Below are 16,759 nucleotides of genomic sequence, written 5' to 3'. Positions count from 1 at the left end.
ACCACTGCATGGTACGTTCATTAGCAGTTCCTGGACCAAATGTGTTGTTGATGTTGCGAGTTGTCTCCGCTGCTTTACAACCCATTTTGAACTTGAATAAGAAAATCGTGCAAATCTGCTTTCGTCTAACATCATTTCCATGGTCTAAAATAAATATAAAATAAACAGCAAGTAATAAGTCTTAGCAAAAAAAAAAACATAAAGGGAGAAATGTGCATCAAAATGCTGTATAACATAACCACATTTATTTAAGAGTGTATTCCAATATCAAATGGCAAATTTCAACAATGCTAAAACCAAAATTACTTCTGTGACAACCTAAATATTTACCTGAAGCTTCCTCCATTATCCAAATCCACTGAAACACAATTTTCAGGTCATACCTACCAGAATCAGAGTAAAAGGAATCACAAGGATATAAAACTAGGCAAAATATTTGCCTTTGATAGATTGCTAGTGAATAATGGGCACTTTATGTAGACTAGATAATTTCATCATTACAGCAACTCTGTGAGACATGTATGACTATTATGTTCTTGTTACAGGTGAGAAAGCTAAAGCTTGTGCATTTTTTTCAAAGTCCCTTGGCTCAAGAAGCCTAAATCTAAATCTACATCTGATCCTTCCATCTCACTATATTTCACTGTCTATTCTTTCCCTCTGAAACCAATTCTCATTCAGAGTAAGTAGCCCCAGTCTAGCTGAAACCCCTCAAAGAGGGAAGAAGAGAGATCATTTGAATAAAGAGGGAAAAAAGTATTCTTGCTGCTAGAGTCCTAGGGTTTTCATCCCTCAGTTCATACGGAGGCAACAACAAGCTGTAGCTACTACCTTCATGCTTGCTAGGTCTTCCACTGCCTTGAAAACCTTCACTCCCTGTGGTGTGACAATGTCTAGAAATGAGACGAGCAGGTCAGCACTTTCTCTTGTAAGAGATTTGTTAATTATACAACAAAAATTTATTGATAAAGCATTGTGTGCCTGGCATCTTCCTAAGCAAGGAGATTCAGTGGAGAACAGGATAAACATGCTCCTTCTCAAGGGTATATATTTTACTGGTGAGGGTGACAACCTTACAGAGGTCAACAAATGCATATGATAATCTCAGATTGTGAGAGTAGCAATAAAGATGATAACAAATTGATAGGATAGAGAATGATGAGATGATGAAGAGGATAATTAAAATTTTAATTAGGTTGTTTCTTTGGGTAATTTGGTTAGAGAAAACTCTTCTGAAGAGGTGACATTTGGAATAAGTGCAGACTGTTAAGAGGGAACACAATATTCCAGGCCAAGGTGATCAAGTGAGGATCAAGATTTCAAAGGAAAGAAGGAAGTCCAGGATAGATAGATCTACTAACAGCACAGTGGTGAGTGATGTAAGATGAGTTCAGTGGAACAGGATCTGATCAGTAGTGCCTTTTAGGGATTTTGGGTTGTATTCTGAACGTAATGTGAGGTTCCTGAAATATAAATGGCTGGACCTGATTATGTTTTTGAAAAGATGACTCTGAGTACTGTGTGGAGAATGGATTTGGGAAGTATGTGGAAGAGTGACAGAAGTGGAATTATATAAAAGTAGCAGAAACAAACTTTATAAAAAGTAAACCTTTATAAAGATAAAAATGGAATAGATTGCACTGTGCACTCTCATTTCTCTTACATAATCAGGAAAACATTGCAAATTAATGGTATTGATTAATTGACAACTTACACATATTTTAAATAAAGTTATTTCCTTCTTAATAAAGCATAAACGAGTAAAATTATATTTAGCATTATATAGGTGTATCTTGGAATATCATGGGTTCTGTTGCAGACTACCACAATAAAAAGAATATTGCAATAAAGTGAGTCACACAATTTTTTTGATTCCCCAGTGCATATAGTTATGCTTACACTATACAGAAGTCTATTAAGTGTGCAATAGCATTATGTATAAAAAGTGTACTTACCTTAATTTCAAAAAGTGTTTTATTGTGAAGAAATGCTAACAATCATCTGAGCCTTCAGTGAATCATAATATTTTTGCTGGTGTAGGGTCGTGTCTGCATGTTGATGGCTGCTGACTGATCAGAATGATGTTTGCTAAAGATTGGGGCAGCTATAGCAATTTCTTACAATAAGACAAAAGTGAAATTTGCTGCAGCAATTGATTCTTCCTTTCACAAAAGATTTCTCTGTAGTACGTAATGCAGTTTGATAGCATTTTACCAACAGGAGAACATCTTTCAAAATTGGAGTCAATCCTCTCAAATCCTGCCACTGCTTCTATCAACTAAGTTTATGGAATATTCTGAATTCTTTGTTGTCATTTCAACAATGTTCACGTCATCTTCACAAGGAATAAATTCCATCTCAAGAAACCACTTTTTTTGCTTAAGAAGAACTTTTTTTGCTTTCCATAAGAAGCAACATCTCATCTATTTATTAAGCATGAAATTGCTAAAATTTAGTCACATCTTCAAGCTCTATTTCTAATTCCAGTTCTCTTGATATCTCTACCACATCTGCAGTTATTTCCTCCAATGAAGTCTTAAACATCTCAAAGTCATCCTTGAAGGCTGGAATCAATTTCCTCTAAAATCCTGTTAATGTTGATATTTTGACCCCTTACCGTGAATCACAGATGTTCTTAATGACATTTAGAATTGTGAATCCTTCCCAGAAAGTTTTCAATTTACTTTGCCTAGAGCCATTTAAAAAATGTATTTCTTTTTTTTTATTTCAGAATATTATGGCGGTACAAACACTTTGGTTATATAAATTGCCTGTGAACAGCCCAAGTTGGAGCTACAAGCTTGACCACCATGCAGGCAGCACAAACTGCACCCATGAAGTGTGAATTTACCCATCTCCTCCCCCCTTCTACCTGCCTGGCACCCGATGAATGTTACTTCCATATGTGCACGTAAGTGTTGATTGATTAGTATCAATTTAATGGTGAGTACATGTGATGTTTGTTTTTCCATTCTTGTGATGCTACACTTAGAAGAATGGGCTCCAGCACCATCCGGGATAATATAAGTGGTAGTTCACCACTTTTTTATGGTTGAGTAGTACTCCGTGGTATACATATACTGTATTTTATTAATTCACTCACATATTGATGGGCACTTGAGTTGTTTCCACATTTTGCAATTGTGAATTGTGTTGCTATAAACATTTGGGTGCATATGTCTTTTTTATAGAATGTCTTTTTTTCCCTTTGGGTAAATACCCAGAAGTAGGATTGCTGGATCAAATGGTAGTTCTACTTTTAGTTCTTTGAGGTATCTCCATACTACTTTCCATAGAAGTTGTATTAGTTTGCAGTACCACCAGTGGTGTATAAGTGCTCCTATCTCTCCACATCCACACCAGCATTTGTTTTGGGACTTTTTAACAAAAGCCATTCTCAGTGGTATCTCGTGGTTTTGATTTGCATTTCTCTGATGACTAGAGATGTGGAGCATTTTTTCATATGTTTCTTGGTCATTATTTTGTCTTCTTCTGAAAAGTTTCTGTTCATGACCTTTGTCCACTTTTTAATGGAGTTGCTTGGCTTTTTTCTTGTTGATTTTCTTAAGTTCTATATAGATTCTTGCTATCAGCCCTTTATCAGACATGTAGAATGCAAATGTTTTCTCCCATTCTGTAGATTGTCTATTTACTCTAATGATAGTTTCCTTAGCTCTGCAGAAGCTTTTAATTTGATCAGGTCCCATTTATTTATTTTTGTTATTGCTGTGATTGCTTTTGGGGTTTTCTTCACAAATTCTTTACTGAGGCCGATGTCTCTAAGAGTTTTTCCAACATTTTCTTCCAGAATTCTTATGGTTTTGTGCCTTAGGTTAAGTCTGTTATCCATTATGAGTTGATTTTTGTGAGAGGTAAGAGGTACAGATCCTGTTTCAATCTTCTACATATGGCTATCCAATTTTTCCAACACGATTTATTGAATAGGGATTCTTTTCCCTAGTGTATGTTTTTGTCTGCTTTGTCAAAGATAAGATGGCTATATGAGGATGGTGTTATATCTGTATTTTCAGTCTTGTTCCATTGGTCTATGAATCATAAGACTGGAAAGTCAAAATTACCCCTTGATCCATGGGCTGCAGAATGGATACAGGTTAGCAATAATGAAAATAATATCATGTCTCCTTGTACAATTCCATCAGAATCTTGGGTTTCTAGGTACATTTTTATAGAGCAGTAATATTTTGAAGTCTTTTTTTCTGAGCAGTAGGTAGCAACAGTAGGCTTAATATATTCAGTAAAACCTGCTATTAATAGATGTGCTGTCATCCAGGCTTTGTTCTTCCATTTAAGAGTACAGACAGAGTAGATTTTGCATAATGCTTAAGGTCCCTAGTATTTTGAGAATGGTAAATGAGCACTGGCTTCAATTTAAAGTCACTAGCTGCATTAAACCATTAACCCGTTAACAAGAAAGTCAGCCTGTCCTTTGAAGCTTTGAAGCCAGGCATTGACTTGTCTTCTCTAGCTATGAAAGTTCTGGATGACATGTTCTAACAAAAGGCTGTTTTGTACACATTGTAAATCTATTGTTCAGTGGAGACACTTTTATCAAGTATCTTAGATAGATCTGGATAACTTGCTGCTTCACCTAGCACTGTTATCTTATGAAGATAGTTTCTTTTCTTAAAACTCATGAACCAACCTCTGCTAGTTTCCAACTTTTCTTCTGCAGCTTCCTCACCTTTCTCAACCTTCATAGAATTAAAGAAAGTTAGGATATTGCTCTGGATTAGCCTTTGGCTTAAAGGAATGTTATGACTTGCCTGGTTTGATCTTCTATCCAGACCACCAAAACTTTCTCCATGTCAGCAATAAGGCTGTTTAGCTTTCTTTTCATTTCCGTGTTCACTAGAGTAGCATTTGTAGTTTCCTTCAAGACCTTTTTCTTTGCATTTACAATTTTGCTAATTGCGGTTCAGGAGACCTATCTTTCAGCTCATCTTGGCTTTTGACATGCTTTTCTCACCAAGCTTAACCATTTCAAGCTTTTGATTTAAAGTGGGAGATATGCAACTCTTTTCTTTCACCTGAACGCTTTGAGGACATTGTAGAGTTATTAATTGGCTTATTTTCAATGATGTTTTATCTCAGAGCATAGAACGGCACAAGAAAACGTAGAGAGACAGGGCAACAGCCAGTTGGTGGAACAGTCAGAACATACATGACATTTATCAGTTAAGTTTGCCTTCTAGCCAGGTGCTTATAGTCCCCACTACTCTGGAGGAAGGAGGATCGCTTGAGCACAGGAGTTCAAAGCTACAGGACACTATGATTGTGCCAGTGAACAGCCACCACACTCAAACCCTTAAGGCTGGGCAACACAGAAAGACATCTTTAAAAAAATATGCCTTTCATATGGCACTGTTGGTTGTGCCCCCAAACACTTGCAATAGTTAACATCAAAGATCACTGCTCATCAAACAGATATAATAATAATAAAGTTTGAAATATTGCACGAATTACCAAAATGTGTTACAGAACCACAAAGTAAGCACATATTGTTGAGAAAATTGTGATGATAGATTTGCTTGACACAGAGCTGCCACAAACCTTCAACTTTTAAAAATACAATACCTGTGAAATACAATAAAGCAAAAAGCAATAAAGCAAAGTATGCCTATAATGCATTAGAAGTTATCTTAAAATCATGTCATGTTGTTAAATTTTTCATACAGAGCAGTGAAAAAAAATCAGAATGAGTTTTTTTGAATGTGAGTGAAATTATGCTGAAGGAAATCAATGAAGCCTTGCTAGTTGAACACAGGGATACTTTGAATAAATATGGTTTATGGTTAGCAAATGTGCAAATTAGACTAGGGTGCAAATTAGAGTAGTATATCCCTTATGGTTCTCATAATAAATGAAAAAGTTAAAGAAACTCTCATGTTATCAAATTAATGAAAATGCCTGTAAAACATTAAACATGTCTGTTTATGTACAATAAGTTCTTATAATGTGCTAGGCCCTGCATTACCTATATAAGTAAGACCTCATGAAATTTTTTGAATAATATTATGAAAAAATATTATTTCTCCATATTAGGAGTGAGGAATCTGAATCTTAGAGAATTAAAATAATTTTCCTATGTTCTCATAATTTGCAAGTGGTAGATACAGATTTCATCCCAGACAGACAAATTAAAAACAAAAATCATTATGAAAATCAAGCTCTAAATTAAAATAGTGTCAATAACTAAAAGAAATTCATTGCCCATCATGGAATTCATAACTTGCTGTCAAAACTATAATTCCAGTAATGTCTTTTAGTAGCTTAATAAAGGAAAATAAACAAAGATCAGGATAGGGTATAATTCAGTGACTAAGAAAGAAAAGAAGAAAGAACAATTAGAAGAAGAACAAATTAAAGATAGATGTAAAATATTAGGTTTTATTCCAAGTGTTTCTGCAATGGATAGTAAATACGATTATGCAGGAGCTGCTCTGCCCAATTTGGTGGCCACCAGCCATATGTGGGCACTGGACACTTCAGTGATTCCTCCAAATTGACATATGCTGAAGTTTAAAGTTTAAAACAGTTTTAAGTTTAAAACACTTACTGGATTTCAGAGACTTAGTATCAGAAATGTATATAACTTATTAATAGTTTATATTGATTACACATTAAAATGATATTTTGATATAATGGACTAGTTGAAATATATTACTCCAATTAATTTTATGGTTATTAAAAATAATTTATATGGTTATTAAAACATTTAAAATGACATATGTTGTTCACATTTGTAGTTGGCATTATACTTCTGTAGGATGGCACTGATCTAGAGGACTTCCTCTGTTCCATCCAGATCCTGAGAACCCAGTTATAGCAATAGAAAGTTGTCTTCTATTATCTTTTAAAAGAAGAGATATTTAATAGATGAGCTTAAAAAGGAAAAGTGCTTTAAGAGTACCAGTGGATTGATTTTTATTTCCTGCATCTCTCATGACACTAACTAAATTGTGTTTAAGTAATCTCATGAGTCAAAAGTAAATTTCATAATAAGAGTTTTATAGTATTTAAAGGTGAATAAATAGCTTCCATTTTCACTTCAAGGTTAGGATCACTCATAAAAGAGGAAACATAATTTCTAAGATAAGAAGAGTTCTTGAGCTTTCTTGAGCAAAATTCATTTTGCTGCGAAGGATAGAATTGAGAACTTCTCATGCTAAGGGGAAAAAAATGGGTTGTTTTCCTCAGCACATTGCCAAAGTAGAAATTTTATCTTGTTTTTCTTAGGACTTATATAAAACTTTGGACAAATAGGGCTCATTCTACTACATGACATCTACATAACATAACACATTATCTATTATTCTTTGATCAAATCGATACATTGGTGTCATCACCATATTTAGTGAACCTAGACTTAGAAAAAAAAGGTAAGATTTTAGTTCATGCCTCTGCTTCCAGAACTTAATGTTTATTTCCAGCAGTGAGGATTACTGAGTTTCAGTCACATTAAAATCTAATAGTGCTTATTCAACATGCCTCATTTCTTTCTAGATCAGTTCAGGGTAGGTTTGCCTTGAAGAACAACATGTAGAGTCTTTGGAAGTGACAAATACACTGTTGAGGGACATTAATCACATGGAATTTAAAAGACATTTGCTTCTGGCCTTAAAGGCTTTGGTCTGGAACGAATGACAGTCAAAATCACTCAGTCTGAAGTGTTGGAAAATGATCAGAAGTTCGAGTGAGTGACCAGGCATCTGTTGTATGTGAATCTCTCTGTGCATGTCATTCAGAAGAGGAGCATACTTTTAATCTCTGTCAAACTCACATTTGAATGTAGTCTACCATTTCAAAGATGAATCCTTAGTCAGTGAGAAGGAAACATCTTTGCAGTATTTAGACAATTCCAAAAACTTGATGAATAAAGTTTAGTTTACATTCCTCAATTCTCTTTACTACACTGAAAAATCATAGATCTGTAGTCCTTCCTTGGTAACACAAATCTCAGAAATTTTTTAAAAATTATGGAACTGTTCCATTCCTATTCCTTTAAATTTTAAATCATCCAAAAGTTAAATCAAATGCTAACCATGAAATAAGAGATATCTTACTATTGAAACATTGTAGAAATTGGTAATTTCATAGTATTTTATTAGTATAAAGGACATAGCGAGTTTGGCACAAATGAACATATACATTTGATATATTTTAAGAATTATTCAGGCCAAAATTCTGTTACTATAATATATTCTTTAAGATATGATTTTTATTTATTATAAATATAAGAAACATTGAATAGAAAATATAATGGGGATATCTACATGATTTAGAAGTTAGAAAAGTTTGCTTTAGATTAGACAAAAGTGCTATCTAAAAATGAAACAAAAGACCACACTAAATTTAGAACTGCTTATTAATTTAAAAACACTATTAAGAGAAGAAAAATGGCAGACTATTGACTGAGAGAATATGTTTACAACACATATATTTAACAAAGTACTTGTATCCAGAATTTATTTTATAAATCTTAAAAATCAATAAGAAACAAAGCAGATAACCTCATAGCAAAATGGAAAATTATCTTTAATAAGCACTTTACTGAAGAGTGTATCCAAATGGACAGTAAATATATAGGAAACTCTTTAATTCTACTAGTTATCTGGGAAATGTAAATTAAAATGAGAATAAATACTACAACACATCACTCCAAGAAAAACAATTTTAAAGATATACCAACTGATTTGATGAATTAGAGAACTCAAATATCCATACACTGGGGTTTGGATCATAAAATTATTCAACTATTTGAGAAACTCTTCTTTAGTTGCTACTAAATCCATACATGTGCGTAACATCTAACCCTTCAATTCAACTCTGATGTATATATTCCATAAAATACATACATAACACAAAAGTATTACTTATAATAACTAAATAACTAAAAATGGTCCAGATATACTTCTAAGTAAAGCAAATAATGATAGGGTATGCATTCACTTCAATATTACACAGCTATGAGAATTAGTGAACCATAACTGTATAAACAACATGGATGAATTGCATGCACATTAGATTGAGTGAAAAAAATCAGTCATGAAAGAAAACATGAAATATGGTTTCATTTATATAAATATACATATGAAAAAATACATATTGATACGTAAAAATCTATTTTAGATGAATCGTGATTATAAAATGCTTCTCAAAGGCCCCGTAATATAATATTTTCATTACCTGGAGATAGACAAGTGTTTCTTAATCTGTACACCAAAAGGCAATAACCATAAAGGGAAAATACTGTAAACAGACTATATTGAATCAAAGAATTTCTATTAACTGGAAGACATTATTACGAGACTAAAAACTGGTGACACATAGTGGTAGAAAATGTGTGCAGCGTTTGTGTGCAAGGAAAGACGCATATCTAGAACAATAATAAGGAGGAAAACAAACCAATAGAAAATAGAAAATCTGGACAGACAACAGACATTTCATAAAAGATATTCAAATGGACAATAAATACATAAAAACATACTCAATAGCATTAGTTATCAGGAAATGTAAATAAAACCATGATGAGATACTCCTATATATCCACCAGAATTCTCAAAATGGAAAAGACTGTCAACACCAAGCACTGGTGAGAATGCAGAGCAATAGAAATTCTCACAGTCTTATGGTGGGAGTGTATATTAGTAAAATTAGTGCAATTGCTCTGATAATATCTTCTTAAACACAGCCAATAGGCAGTCTATAACTTAGCCATTCTACTCCTAGCTGTGTTCCCAAAAGCAATAATTTTTCAAAGTGCTGGAAACAACTTATAATATCCACCAAGAATAAAATGGCACATAAATTGTGATAAATACATACAGCAAAATACTGTATAGTAATGATAACTAATGAAACACATCTGTACACTACTATGATGAAAGTCATAGGAGAGTACATTCTGATTATTTCATTTACATACATTTCAAATCAAGCAAAATTAACCTATGGTATTAGAAGTCAGATTATTGGTTATTTGGGGGTTAGGAATTGTGATTAAGGGTGGCATGAAGGAGACTCTGGGCTGCTGGTAATGTTGTTTTGCCATCTAGTCCTGACCTCACAGATGTGTTCTCTTTGTGAAAATCCATCAAGCTGTACACTTATTACTTGTCCATGTTTTATTATGTTATGCTTCAATAAAAACGTACTTGCAATATATAAAATATTTAATAATTTAAGGCAAGTTATTTCCATAGGAACCAATTTATAAAATATGAATTTGCTTCAGGATGCAAAATAAAGAAAATTATGTTGATAAGAAGGAAGGCTACAGATGTGTGAGGGCAGAAGATATATGAGAAATCTGTACCTTCTGCTCAATTTTGCTGTAAAACTAAACATGTTCTTAAAACACAAAGTCTACCCAAAAATAACAAATGAAGTGAGAAATGTTTGCATACAAGTGCACTTAAAAATCATGGCTAAGCTTAGTATCATTGGGATCACATGACCTCACTTACCAGAGGAAGCAGTCTCTGTTATTATGGCATGCTGGCATTTTCTCCTGTGATTCTATCAGTATCAATCTTCCTGATGAAGAAAGGAGCAAAGCTTTGGAGGAGCCTGTGAGGCAGGCTGCTTGTAGCTCTTTTTGGAAAACACAGTCGGCCACAAGTTAGCGTGTAAGGCTCTCTGCTCCCAGGGTCCCCCCCTTCTTCAACTTCTTCAACTCCCCCCACTTCTTCAACTCATCACTTACACCACAGCCATAATGCTCTCCTTCTCTTTCTATAACTTGGCAAAATCAGTTGGACTGTGGAGACTTTGCACTTGCTATTGATAATATTTTTTCAGGGGAGAGCATAGATTGCTTTCTCTCAGATCTTTGAATGTCCATCTCTTTCTCATAATTCAAATCCTAAAATATCCTCAATTATCACCAACCTGAAGTGGTCTACTCTGACTGGCCTAGCTAAAGGAGACACCCAAGAAACACTCTTTTTAATGGTAACTATTTTATTTTCTTGATAGATCCATTAAATTGTAATACAAATATTTGTTTTCTTTTGTGACATCTATTTTTGTGTGAGATAAACTACCACGTCTATGTAATGTATCGCCTTATCCTTAGTACTTGAAATAGAACCTATACACAGCTGGTATCTAATAAGCATTGTTTAAAAGTGATAACTAAATGATGAATAGATAAGAAATAGTGATCACCCACAAGAAGATTGAAGCATGATGAATAAGGCAGTCCCATGAATTAGCTTGTGTAATACAATATAATCAATGCTTTAATGTACTAAAATCTAGGAGATGACAAAGAATAGGCAAAATCACTCTATCAGAGATTTGGTAGAAGAATTAGAGGATTCACACAAAAATAAATATTTGCATTTTATCTTCAAGTGTGAATAGTACTTTAATAGGCTGAGATAGGGCAATAAATATTTTTATTTATAAATATTTTTAGACCCATTAATAAAATGGGATCATGATCAATTCAACCATCTCTGCTATTTAGATGTTTTAAATCATTCTACATTTATTTCAGTTTTTACATTTAGAAAAGTGTTTAAACATTAATTTTGATCCAGATTATGTGAGCTCAAGGTGAGGAGTAAGACAATAATATAGTCAACTAAAACAAATATGGTTTATGATAGTATACTATCCATAAGCTATATCAGAGGTTTGCAAACTAGAATGTGAAAGCCAAATCGTGCTTCCTGCCTGTTTTGCAAATAAAATTTTGTTGGAACATAGCCATAACTATTTAATTACATATTCTCTATGGCTGCTTTGGTGCTGCAACTGCAAAGCTTAATGGTTGCAACAGAGCCTAGGTGGCTCACAAAGTCTAAAATATTTAGTATCTGGCCCTTTATGAAGTTGTCAAGCCCTGTGATAAATGAATGATTGCATGGATTTATACTAAATATGTTCTAAGGAATTGTCTTTCTTTTTTATTTATGGAGAGTAAGGGGGTACAAGTGCAGTATAGTAACATGAATATACCGTATAGTGGTGAAATCTAGGCTTTTAGGTCATCTGGATAGTGAACATTGTACACAATAGGTAATTCTTCATCCCTTATCCCCTTCCTGCCCTCCCACCTTTTGGAGTCTCTAATGTGTATCATTCCATCACTGTATATAACCATGTATACTCATAGTTTAGCTCTTACTTTTAGGTGAGAACATGGAATATTTGATTTTCCATTCCTGACTTACTTCACTTAGGATTATGATATCCAGTTCCTTCCAAGTTGCTGCAAAAGACATTTCATTCTATTTATGGCTTAGTAGTATTCCATTGTGTGTGTGTTTATTTAACATATATATACACACCACATTCTCTTTATGCAACCTTTGGTTGACAGACACTTTGGTTGGTTTCATATCCTTGCTATTGTGAATAGTGCAACAATAAACATACTAGTGCAAATATCTTTTTGATATGACTTATTTTGCTTTGGATAGATATCCAGTAGTGGGATTGCTGGATTGAATGGTAGATCTATTTTTAGTTCTTTGAGAAATCTCAATGCTTTTTTCCATGCAGGTTTTACTATTTTGCATTCCCAACAACAGTGTATTTCAGTTGAGAAATCTTACATTTATCTAAGCATGATGTCATACCCAGTGTCTCCTGAATATGCATCTACCTGAGGTCTGTCCCACATACATGATAACCATAGAATAAATACACTCACAGAACCATCTCAGATCAGGCTTATTATCCCAGCATCACCTGGGATGTGCTAACTCACTAAGTTAATACTAGATACTGTACTTAGCAATTATGAATTAGAGTTTTCAATCATGATACCCTGCTATAGTCACTTTCTTATCTCATTGCTACCACCGTGGAGTCTAGACCAAGGCACTATAAATTTTTACCTTTATTAGGACAATACATAATTTATTGATCTTTTAACTTTGCTATTCCAATGTAATCTCTACAAAGCAACCTGAATAATCTTTGTAGCACAAAAATTATGTCACATTAGAAGACTGCTAAAGGCTTCTTAACAATTTTGAATAAATCTAAATTTTACTCTCAGGTCTATGAACCATCTAGCTGATCTTTAGCTCTTTGCTCCATCTAATTCCTCTTCCCCACCACTGTACTGTAACCATGTAGCTCTGTCTTCATTTCTTGAAAAGCTAAACTTTCTTAAGACACAAGAGAATCTAAGCACAAGCTATTACCTCTACCTAGAGTACTCTTACAAGACAACTACCATAGCTGCTGACTCTATCTCATTGTTTCTGTCTCCACTTAAATGTTACCTCATTACAGAAAACTGTCCAATCTCCTTTAGTGGCCCTGGCTCCTATCTTCGGTTACATTGCAATATTAATTTTTATATATTAATAATACTAATCATGTCATACATTTGTTTCATTAATCTTATTGCCTGTCTACTTGATGATTAATTTTATGAGAGAAGCAACTATTTGCTTTGTTTATCATTGTATCTTTAAAATTTAGTAAAGTCTGGAATATAGTAATCACTCACTAGACAATTCATTGAGTAAATAAATGAACACATATACATGTGGTCACTATCTATATAACAGCTATTATAGATAATGTATCTAGAAATACATATATATTCAGATACGCATTCATCACGTATTCATAATAAAATAATTTACTGACTTTTTAATTTAGGGAATATTATAAAACAAATGGGATTCAGAGTAAATTACAACAGTGATGTTTTTAAGGTAATTTTTTTATAATTTTAATTTAATTTAATTTTTTCCATTGACAGATAAAATTATAAGTATTTACCATATACAACATGATGTTTTGAAGTATATATACATTGAAGAATGGCTAAATCTAGCTAATTGACATAGACATTACCTCACATAGTTGTCATTTTTGTGCTGAGAACACTTTACAACCACTCTCACCAATTTTAAGAATAAAGCAGTGATTTTCACTTATTCGTTAAGCAAACACTAATTTAGTACCTATTGCCTACTAGGTTTTATTCTAACTTTGGCAATAAAGAAGATGACTGAGTCATGGTCTTTGTCCTTGAGAAACTTGCAATAATGTCACAGAAAAGAAGATATATAAAGATCATATATAAATAAATGCAATACAATGGTGAGAACTATGTACAAAGTACTATTAGAGCTCATCAGTAGATGCTACCAGTTATGCTATGGATAATCAGAAAAAGCTTGCCTATGTATGTTACATTTAAGAGGGGCTTACAATATGACTAGGGGTTTGTCTGGCAAATTAAGCAGAAGATAGAGAAAGTAATAAATGCCTAACTAAGATATTGGTAAAGAAAATGGTATGGGTAGCTGGTTAATAGGGTTCCTTGAGTTCATGCAAGATATCGAACAAGTCTAATTTAAGTGTGAAGTCAAAATATGAGGAGCTTTGTACAAGGTACTAATGAGTTTGGGTAGCCTTCTCAAACTCTCAAAAAGAGGTTTAGTAAGAGATCCATGTCTACACACATCATGAATATTGACAGCTAATTGATTATGGTGGACTATAGGAGATCACCTAAGAAAATACTGTGTTCATTCAGGTAGATACAATAAGGGTTTGTAGCAGAGATAATAGAGAAGAAAAAATAAAATAAAAATGAATTTGTTCATTAATTTAGGAGGTGTGATTAACAAGATTTATTAATGAATAAGAATGTGGGATTGAAGCATGGTAAACAGCACTGACAGAGGATGAGCAAACTTTTTCTGTAAAGGGCCTAATGAATAGCAGACGCTTGAGGCTTTATGGGCCATACCCTCTCTGTTGCATCTACTAACCTTTGCCACTGTAGCATGAAAGAAGTCACAGAAAATAATTGCAGGAATGAATATGACTATGTTCTAATAAAACTTTATTTTAAAAAAAAAGAGGACAACAAACTGGATTTAGCTTGTAGGAGTACTTTGAAGACTCTTGATCTAAACCACATTTCAGGTTTTGACCTTTATCAATTTACTGGAGAATAATGATTGATTAAAATGTCACTGATATACTAGTCTTGTGGATATTTGAATAATTTAAATTCAAAATTTCAAGGTTCAAAGAACAGAATTGTGGATGGCATTTTCTTCTGAATCCCTAACGTGGATTGTTTTGGAAAGTGTGTGCCCCGACAATTATTCTTATGAAGATAAATTTATTTCTGTTTATCTTATTTACAAATAGTTAATACTTTAAAAAAGCAGATAAGTAATATTAATGTAGCTTTACTCAAATTAAGAAATAGGCAATCAAAGAGATGAACCATGAAGCCCAACTCATTTACAAAGTTATTCATATCTTCCTGATAGTGGGCTCCAAGGGTACTACCTTCACACAGGTCATCTAGCAATAGATTTAGAAAAATGTATACAAATATGAGTGTCATATAGGTCCAGGGACTCCAAACACATGGTTTCCACACAGTCAATTAATTTTCAAATAGCCCATCTTGGAGCACAAATTATTAGAAAAATCTCATGAAGATGAAAGATTTTGCAAGATCACTATTTCAAATAAATTTAAAATCCTCCCTTTTTCTCTTCAAAGTACACACAGCTAATGCTCAAGGAAGAGACAGATTTCCATTCTTGTTCTTCTGAAACAGTTAGAATTGGAATTTCTTCTAGAGATCATACAGGTTGTTTTTTTATCCTCAATAAGTATAAGGAAAAATACCCATATGGTCATTATAAGCATTAGCCACCTTTACTATTTTTCCCAACAGAGTAACAGATGATAGCATATTCAAACTAAATTCATGTTAAAAACAGAAAAAATAGGCAATCCGTCTCATTTTCTACCTCAAAAATCAATAAAGATAAATACCTGTATATTATACTGTGGTACATTTTTTCAAACGGTATTTGTTTTGTCTACCTCTAGCTTGATGGAAAGTTGTGGGTTTTAGCAAGAGCCAGTGCCAGGTTCTGCAACCATTAGCTCAGTTGGGTAGAACCTAGTGCCATAGTTCAATCCCCAGGGATTACTGAGCTCTGCAGTCATTTTCCATACCACTCCCCTTAGCAATTTATTTAACCACCACATGAACCTTGTTCTCAATTTAAGATTGAGCACAAGCCACAGCAAGTACCTGTATTACCTCTTAGTAAACATCAACTTTGTACCTATGTCTCTCTGACTAGGTTGGTACCAAAATCTTTGTATACAGAAAGTCTCTTTTTCTATACTTTCACAGTGATTTTACAGAAGGTTTCTGTGTCTTTGAGCTTTTAGGTGCCGAACACAGCGTTGGACACTTAATAAATGCTCAAAAAATACTTTCGAATAAATGAATGACATGAATAAAATTATCTTTAATTTTTGATCCATTTTATAAGCAGTATATATTTCATTTTGTAGATGTAGATATCCCAATCATAGTTCTTTTTTAATATAGGGACTTAATTGGAGTTTTCAACTATGGTTTAACTTCTAGATTTTAGTCTAAATTCCTTATTGATACTTTTGAGCACCATTGGATTTTTTTTTCTTTCTTCTAGGTATCAGTCTCTGTACCTTTTTAAAAAGGTACATATTGGACAATCATATTGTTTAAATATTCCTGGAAGAAAACTGTCGCAAACATTTGCAACCAAATAACACAAGGGTACTTTTGAAGGTGCAACTTCTGAAATATTGGTCTTGATTTTGATTAAATATTTTTGCCATCATAAGCAGTAGAGGAGAATCCCCAGAAAGTTATATATTATTTTTCATTTTTTAGGTGGGTCAGCATTAGAACTTTTCTTATAAATGGGATTGTCAATACTGGCTTGGAGTG

This window comes from Microcebus murinus, chromosome 21 (genome assembly GCF_040939455.1).
Source record: "Microcebus murinus isolate Inina chromosome 21, M.murinus_Inina_mat1.0, whole genome shotgun sequence".
NCBI lineage: Eukaryota > Metazoa > Chordata > Mammalia > Primates > Cheirogaleidae > Microcebus > Microcebus murinus.
The sequence above is the reverse complement of the archived record's forward strand: the minus strand, read 5'-3'. Positions refer to the sequence as shown.